Genomic DNA, 9,023 nt, shown 5'->3' with positions numbered 1-9,023 from the left:
GAGAGTGTGAGAGAGAGACAGAGAGAAAGAGAGATTGAGAGAGAGAGGGGGGGGGTCATGTTTGTGTGCACGTTACAGAGACAGTTCTGTGGGTTCTGAAGATGCCTCTTGTCCAGATTGGATCCCCCTTTGAGGCTGACGGTCGGGAGCAAGAACAATTGCGGACAATCGCTTCCTGCCCCAACACCCTCACCACCTTAAGCGGATACGGCGACCTCCCGTCTGTTGTATAGAAGCTGAAGAAAACTATTGGAAGCTTTCAGGGTGAGACTATTCCGCCGCCCCTCCGCCCCGCTAGCCCATACATTCACTTCTCCTTCCCCTCTCTATCATTTCCTCTCGCAATTTGAGATTAATACGGGTTGTGGGGAGAGAGCGGGGCAGTAGGACTAGTTTGGGGGTTGTTCCAGAGCTGTGGGAAGAGCACGGGTCAGTAGGATTAGTTTGAGGACTGTTATAGGGCTGAGGGGGGAGGGCGAGGCAATGAGATTGGTTTTAGACTGATATGGGGTTGTGGAGACAGAGTGGGGTAGTCGGATTATTTGGACTGTCCCTTTTCCTCTTTTTCGACTCTAGTTTGCGGTTGTGTAAGGCGCAATATTTGTCGGAGCGTTCCAGTCTGACGAAGGGATTGGCGTGCACAGTGGACCGAATCGGAATTCTGGCAGTCTGCGATTGGATACACTGGCCCATTGTTTTTTCTCTTTCCCACAAGAGGTTTATTTGGTGATTAAAGTGTCACGGCATTACAAAGCTATGGTATTCAGTGGTCCTGTCGGCTCCCGGAAACCCACCGAGTGCGCATTCTACAGGGACGCGCACACACTCAGACACAGGAACGGACGCGGCACGACTCCAGGAGAATTCCCGACTTTCAACCCCATATTCTCTCTAATTTGTAATGACCAGCGTGTGCAAAAATCATGCGCTGTGCATTTTTTTGCCCAGTTATCGCAAACTCCACGTTGTCAACACCGTCCGCATTAGAAATCAGAAAAAGGAAATGTGAAATATACTTAACATGCCAGCGAGACAGAGGACAAACAGTGCGCAGCTTAAATTCCTTCGTGCGCCAGTGGCAAAAGGTGTGTGTGCGCACACCTTAGAGGGAACATCCCACTCTCCACCAACTCCAGGAGCAGGGCTGGAGTATGGAGTGAGTTTATAATTGTCACGCGTACCGAGATACAGTGAGAAACCTCTCCTGCACGCTGTTCACTAGACGGTGCAGTGAGGTAGGAGAAGGCGGACACAGTAATGCGGTGATGAGGCCAAAGCTGGAGTGATGGGTGCGGTTCTGATCACCTACCGACAGGAAAGATGCCAATAAGATTGAGAGAGTCCAGAGAAAATTTACAAGGATGTTGCCAGGACGTGAGGACCTGAGTTACGGGGAAAGCTTAAATACGTTAGGACTTTATTCCCTTGAGGAGAATGAGAAGAATTCTCATCTAGGTGTGCAGAATGATGAGGCAAATACTGCAGACAGAGTGAATGAAAGCAGGCTTTTTCCATGTAGGTTGTGTGAGGGGTCGGGGTAAGGGGAACCCAAGGGCATTGCAGCATTCAAGGGAAGTTTGGATAGGTACACGGATGGGAGGGGCGTGGATGGCTAGGGTCTAGCTTTGGGTCGATGGGATTCAGCTGAAGAACAGTTCAGCATGGACTAGACGGGCCGAATGGCTCGTTTCTGTACTGCAGTGTTCTATGTCTCTAATAAAGTGTTACAGAGAAAGTGAAATGTAGGTGGGCAACAAGCTGCAAGCATGACAATGACGTAGATTGTGAGGTTAAAATCCATATTAACAGCAGCGGGGTAGAAGTGCCCCTGAGCCTGGCTGCCCAGTTGGAGAGGGGAGAAGAGAGGCTGTCCGGGATGAGTGCTCGCTGCTTTCTCGAGGGAGCGGGAAGTGTGGACAGAGTCCGTGGAGGAAAGCCGGCTTCGCGATGTTCCGAGCTGCGTTCACAACTCTGCAGTTTAAGGTCACGAGCAGAGTAATTGTCGGACGAGGGCCGTGGTGCACCCGGGCAGGATGCTCTCTCTCGTCTTACAGCGATCAAAGTTGGTGAGGGGCGACGGAGGCGTGCCGAATTTCTTCAGGCTCTTGTGGAAGTAGAGACGCTGCCGTCCACGTGCTTGGACCCAGACAGATTACTGGTGATGTTCACACCCAGAAACCTGAAGTCCCCAACCTACCGGGAGATCCCTGTACGAGGCTTTTTCCCCAGGGCTGGAATGGTTGCCACAAGAGGACACAGGTTAAGGTGCTGGGGAGTAGGTACAGAGGAGTTGTCAAGGTTAAGTTTTTTACTCAGAGTGGTGAGTGCGTGGAATGGGCTGCCGGTAACGGTGGTGGAAGGGTCTTTTACGATAGGGTCTTTTAAGAGACTTTTGGATGGGTACATGGAGCTCAGAAAAATAGAGGGCTATGGGTAAGCCCAGAATTTCAAAGGTCGGGACATGTTGGGCACAACCTTGTGGGCCGAAGGGCCTGATTGTGCTGCAGGTTCTCTGTGAGACCCAGCACCTTCTCTGCACAGGCTGAGCCAAGATCAGGAGCTCGGGAGGGCGATGTCCTGAGAGGCAGACCCCGCCCCCGAGCCAGAGGAACCGACCTCGCACACTCCGTGTACACCCTGGGCGGGCAGGGTGCAGGGGAATCTGTGAGCCGACTTGGGAAATCTCTTGCCCGTGACGGCCCTGTGCAGCGCTCTCCACCCTTGGATCCCGGAAGCAAATGGGCGGCGGGGAGGGGGGGGGGGTAGTCTCCCGCCGATAAGGACTTCCCTCATCTTCAGAACAGAACTACGGTGTGGGCGAACAGCTGACGGGAGTGACCCGGAGGAACCCAGACAAGGGCTGTCATCTCTGCAAGGCAGCGCAGGCTGTTCAACGGGGCAAAATCAAACCGATTCAGGGTCCTGGTTGTTCAAAAAGGAAAATAAACCTATCCAAGGCTCGTCTTGTTCAAAAGAAAACAGACTAATTCAATGTCTGAGTTCTTCAAGAACAGCGAATCAACTTACAGGTTTTTTCATAATTAAAACAGCAGAGACCGTCTTCAACTTAAGGGAAGCCGTAACGATTCCTTCGTTGTCCTCCAAACGCGGAACATAAAACGTGGCAAAGAAAAACTTCGCTTAATTGCGTCACACCAACCTCTGAAAGTGAGCCCAACTCAACGCCGGTTGTTGTGAATTATGCATGCTTCTATAAACGAATTGAAGTTCATAGAACTGTGCATCACAGTATGGCTTTATTTCTTCCATCCATGTACCCACCCCTTAAATGTCCCTAATACATCTGCCTCCACCACACCCTGGCAAAGCGTTCCACACATCCACCATTCTCTTTGTAGAAAAGCTTACCTCTGACATCCTCCATATACTTTCCGCCTATCACCTTAAAATTATTATCCTGGCCCTGGCAAATCTCCTCTCATCCTACTTAAATCCAAAGAAAAAAGCCCTAGCTTCCTCATGCTCTCTCTTAAACCTTCCAAATCCTTTCTATAATGAGGGGACTGGAACTCATCACAATTCTCACAAGTTTTATAGAGCTGCAACATTACCTCGTGGCTCTTGAATTCAGTCCCCAGACTAACAAAGACACGCACACCATAGAGTCATAGTCACAGAACAGAAACTGGCTCTTCAGCCCAGCTACTCCATGCAGAACTATTGATCTGACTAGTCCCATCGGCCAGCACTCCGACCATAACCCGCTATACTCCACCCATTCATGTAACTATCCAACCTTCCCTGAAATGTTGAAATACAACTCACATCCAGTGGCAACTTGTTTCACACTCTCATACGCCTTCTTAACCGCCCTGTCTACATACTCGGTAACTTTGGGAGATCCATAACCCCAAGATCCCGCTATTCCTTAACACTACCAAGAATCCTACCATTAAACCTGTACTCAGCCTTCAAATTCGACCTTCCAAAGTGAATCACTTCATACTTTCCGGGTTGAACTTCACCTGCCACATGTCAGCCCAGCTCTGCATCCTGTCAATGTCCCATTGTAACCTGCAACGACCTTTGACACTATCCACAACTCCACCACCTTCGTGTCATCTGCAAACTTACCAATCCACTTCCTCAGAAAGCAGGGATCTCAGAGTTGTGGAACAACACAACCTCCAGGCAGAATACACTCCAGCTACAACCCGCTCTGCCTTCAATAGACAAGCCAATTCTGAATCCCTTCAATAGAGTTCCACAGATCCCTTAGCGAACACCTTATTAAAATCCATATCCACACCACATCTACTGCTCCACCTTAATCAGTGTCCTTTGTTACAAACCCAAAGGATTCAATAAGCCCTAGGAAGCACAATCTATCTCTCACAGAGCCATGTTAACTATCCTGAATCAGACTATGCCTCACCAAATGCTCATAAAACCTGTCTCTGAAGATTTTCTACAATAATTTGCCCACCACTGAAGTTAGACTCACTGGTCTATAATTCCCAGGAATTATTCTGGGAATTACTACTCCAAGTAGGAAGGAGGAGTTGGGAGTAGGAAAGAAGGTATTCCTATTCCTTTTCTTGAACAAAAAAATAGCCCCCTCCAATCATCTGGTACTACTCCTAAAGTCAGTGAGGATGCAAAGATAATTGCCAAAGTCGCAGCGATCTCTTCCCTCCCTTCCCAAACTGAGCTGCGGTACATCCCACCTTTTAAAAAAAAGTTTTCCCAAAATTTCCAGCACATCCTCTTTCTTAATGTTGACATGTTCCAGCACATGAGCCTGTTTCACGCTGCCCTCACAAACGTCAAGATCCCCCTCACTGGTGAATACTGAAGCAAAGTATTCGTCCCTCCTCCAACTCTAGGCACACATTTCCTCTTCCATCCCTAATCGGTCCTACTCTCACTCTAGTAATTCTCCTGTTCTTCACAGTTTTCCTTAATTCTACTCGCAAAGGCCATCACATGCCGCCTTCTGGTTCTCCTAAATCCATTCTTCTGCTCCTTCCTGGCTCCTAATTGTTCGACAAATAAACTAATACAAGGTCCTAACTGTACAAAAAAGAGAATAAATCATTAATTCAAGGTCTCAGGTGAACAGAAAATCCAAAAGGTGCAAATGGTTGAAATAGAGAAAATTAACCAGTTCAAGGTCCTAGATGTTAAAAGAAAAAAAAACACTGAAGGTCCTCATGGTTTAAAACGTGAAATTAATTCAAGACCCCAATAGTTGAAGAAGCGAAATTTCAGGTACCAGTTGTTTAAAAAGTGTAAAGAAATCAGTTTAAGCTCCCGAACAACAGGGACTATACAGACACTAGAAATTGAAGCAACACACACAAAATGCTGGAGGAACTCAGCAGGCCAGGCAGTATCTATGGAAAAAAGTACAGTTGATGTTTTGGTCTGAGACCCTATGGCAGGACCCTTCAAGCTCCCGGTTGTTAAAAAACTGTAAAAGAATCCAAAAAGTCCTTGTTTAAAAAGTGAATTGGAACAAATTCAAGGTTCTGTTTAGAAACACAGAAAACCTAAAGCATGATACAGGCCCTTCAGCAAACAATGCTGTGCTGAACATGTACCTACTTTAGAAGTTACCTAGGGTTACCCATAGCCCTCTATTTTCCAAGTTCCATGTACCTATCCAGGAGTCTCTTAAAAGACCCTATCGTATCTGCTTCCACCACCGTTGCCAGCAGCCCATTCCACACACTCACCACTATGTGTAAAAAACTTAAACCCTGACATCTCCTCTGTACCTTAAGGTTCCAAGCACCTTAAAACTGTGCCCTCTCATAATAGCCATTTCAGCCCTGGGACTCAGCCTCCGATTATCCACACGATCAATGCCTCCCATCATTTTATACACCTCTATCAGGTTACCTCTCTTCCTCTGTCACTCCAACGAGAAAAGGCCTTGACTAGTCTACGATTCCCAAGAATTATTCTGGGAATTATTACTCTCAGTAGGAAGAAGGAGTTGGGAATACTACTAGGAGTAGGATAGGGAGTATTCTTATTTGCCAGCTGGTCAGCAAGGGAAAGCAGGACCTTGTGGTGCTACCTATACTGTCCTTGTGTTAAAGTTGTTTTGCATCCTGATGGTATGTGTACCAGTCAACCCCGCTGACCACAAAACTTGCAGTTAGGGTCCTCTCTTAGCCCCCATGTGTGCAACTATGATGGTGTAGGGAGAGTGTCATACACGGGCTGCAGAAGGAAGGGCTCCAACCTCCAAAGCTCTGTCAAAGTGTGTGCAGGGCAATCAACATCTGTAGAGGACAATAAACATGCCTGAAGGTAACAAATCCCTGTGCCTGATAAACCGGTCTTCAGGACATTGAATGTGTGTCTGTTAATTGGCAATCGTGTTTTGGGCGCCAAGAATTGACTATTTAAGGAGCACCTGAGTGGAGAGTAAGTGCTCAATCGTAAGGCAAACCAGAGTGCAGGACTTGAAATAAATACAAGGCAATAAATGCGTGTGCAGGATAATTAACAGACATTAAACCAGTGAACAGGATGGTAAACCAGCATGCAGGAGAATAAAACTGTATTCAAGGCAATAAACCAGTATGAAGGGCAATGTACTTGTGTGCAAGACAATAAATGTACACTATATTTATGTACAAGACAATATTTCAACACACACGAACTGCTAGAGGAACGCTGCAGGTCAGGTAGCATCTATGCAAAAGCATTTCGGGTAGAGACTTACAAGACGCATCCAACAGTGCCAGCCTTAGGGGTTGAGATGCTCTATTTCTCCTGAGTATTGATAGGTGGCGCAGCCTCTTTAAGGGGTCAGGGCCGTCCTGCTAATTGGCAAGCATGGTTTAGGCGCCAAGACTGACTATTTAAATAGCACCTGAACTCAGTGCTCAATCGAAAGATCAACCAGTGTGCGCAACGAGAGTCCCGCGTGCAGGGCAATAAACCCGTGGGCACGTCGACACGAATTTCGGCATGAGTCTCCAAATCCTCAACACCTTCTACAGGGGCATCCCCACTGGCTGTAGCGCCACCTAGTTCGGGAACTGCACCAACTTTGATCGCTGGGCACGGTGAGGACAGTCCAGCGAAGCTGTGGCTGTGAAAGTTCCTCCATTGAGGACAATTGTAGCAGCAGCTGCATAAAGGAGGCCTGGAAGATCATTGGGGACACCAGTCACCCCAACCATAAACTGGTTCAGTTGCTTCCGTCTGGCAAATCTGTAGCATTAAAGGCAGGACCGACACGCTACGGAACAGCTTCTTTCCACATGCTATTAGACTTCCTTATTCACAGGTCTGTTCATTGCGACGGAGTCATAACGCAAAGATTTTTACTCCCTCACGTTGTAGGACGGATTAAATGAATTCAAACTCAATTCAACACTGTGCGCAGGTTCGTCACACAATGCTAGAGGAACGCTGCAGGTCGGGTATCATCTCTGGGAAAGAGTAAACAGTCGATATTTCGGATAGAGACTCGCCCAACCGCGCCAGCTATCGGGGTTTAGACGCTCTAACTCTCCGGAGATTTGCTAGCTGGTGTGGCTCCGTTAAGAATTCCGGGTCGTTCCGCTTATTGGCGGTCATGTTTTGGGCGCCAAGAATTATGTAAAGAGCACCTAGCCGGGGCCTCAGAGCTCAGTCGTAAACGCAACTAGAGTTAGCGTCCAGCTTTGCGCTCAGTTCTCACTCCTGTTTCCTCCCGTGACTCGATCCTTGCCTTCGAATACTCCAGCACCCTTCTCGAGGTCCCTCGTCACAAATTCAGTTTTGTCCGCAGCGGCCAACCGCAGTGAGAGGATTTCCAGGCCAAGCCTGCAGATCCGTGTTCTCCAGCTTGTTCATCACCTTCCGCCCGGGAGTGCCAGTCGGTCGCTCCGTGTTCTGTCCCGGTTCCCTTCCGAGAGCGGAAAGGTGGCCTTCATTATCCCACGGATTCTGGTTTCACGCTAAAGACCGAGAATACCTGGGCTGAGAGCCGGAGGCAGGTGAAGGCTTTTGTGGACTTCTGGACAGAGGGTACTTTTCTGGACTTGGGAATCACCCGTCGACCTGACATACAGAGTTGAACTTGTTCATGTCCGCAACCGTCTTGGACGCTGCCCGCTAGGTTCCGGGCAGATCCGGCAACAGACTAGTATTGCAGATAAGGATAGAAGATCGCGTGGAAGACATTGGTTTCTCTATCAGGACTCTCCACTCGTACACCTAATCCTTGGGATTATCCTGTCCCAGCATAACCCATCAGGGAGAGAGAGAATGATTCTTGGTCCGGTCATTATAAGAGGGTTTGTTTACAGCGTGGAGTCCCGAAACCAACAATCAACATGGAGGCGGTTTTCAGTACGAGGTAACCTGAGGTCTTCTGGAGAACTAGTCCTGCCCTCAAGGACAGACGTGTCCAGACCCTGTCTAGACGGAGCCGCACGGGAACTAGAGAATCTCTAGTTCCGGAGAAAACCAAAGAGGTGCCCGACCAGCCTGGAACTCTTTCAGCTAAGCCCAAGCACTCCAGCCGCCAGCTCTCGACTTCCTTTTGAAGTCTATTCCCGGGGCCTAAGGACCATTTGCAAAGCCTCGCTGCCGTCACCTGAGGATTTGGACTCTAATTTGGGCACTGTTTCTAAGAATGAGTTCTGTGAACCTAGGTAGGGAACTTTAGGCCTGCCCAATCAGCCCTGCCACCTAAGAAGCCTCAGGAGTGGTCCTGGAAGGAAGGTCCAGAGGAGAGTGCAACACTCAAACCGGTCGAAATTCCTTCCGCCTACAAGGACTTAGAGGAGGTCTTCAGCGCGGGAAAGGCCTTGACTCATCTGGCGCAGCGACCGTAACTGCGATGTGTTTATAAAGGAGACTCTCGCCATGGGCTTCGTTCGACCCTCCGTCTCCCCAGCCGGCGCAGACTTCTTCGTAAGAAAGAAAGATGGGAGCCTACGGACATCTATTGGTCATAAGGGGTTAAACTGCATAACGGCCAATAATCCCCTTCCACTCATCAACACGGTGTTCAAGATTCTCCAAGTGGCAAAAGCGTTCATGAATCTGGA

The 9,023-nt window shown here is 48.6% G+C and overlaps 1 long non-coding RNA gene across 1 annotated transcript in view; it reads right to left on the bottom strand.

Moving 5' to 3' along the window:
- LOC132382887 (uncharacterized) overlaps nucleotides 1-9,023 on the bottom strand; it is a 37,120-nt gene that overhangs the window by 14,258 nt on the left and 13,839 nt on the right. The window lies entirely within an intron of this gene.

The sequence above is a fragment of the Hypanus sabinus genome, chromosome 29, assembly GCF_030144855.1.
Source record: "Hypanus sabinus isolate sHypSab1 chromosome 29, sHypSab1.hap1, whole genome shotgun sequence".
Lineage (NCBI taxonomy): Eukaryota > Metazoa > Chordata > Chondrichthyes > Myliobatiformes > Dasyatidae > Hypanus > Hypanus sabinus.
Note: the sequence above shows the minus strand (reverse complement) of the source record. Positions and strands in the feature narration are given on the sequence as shown.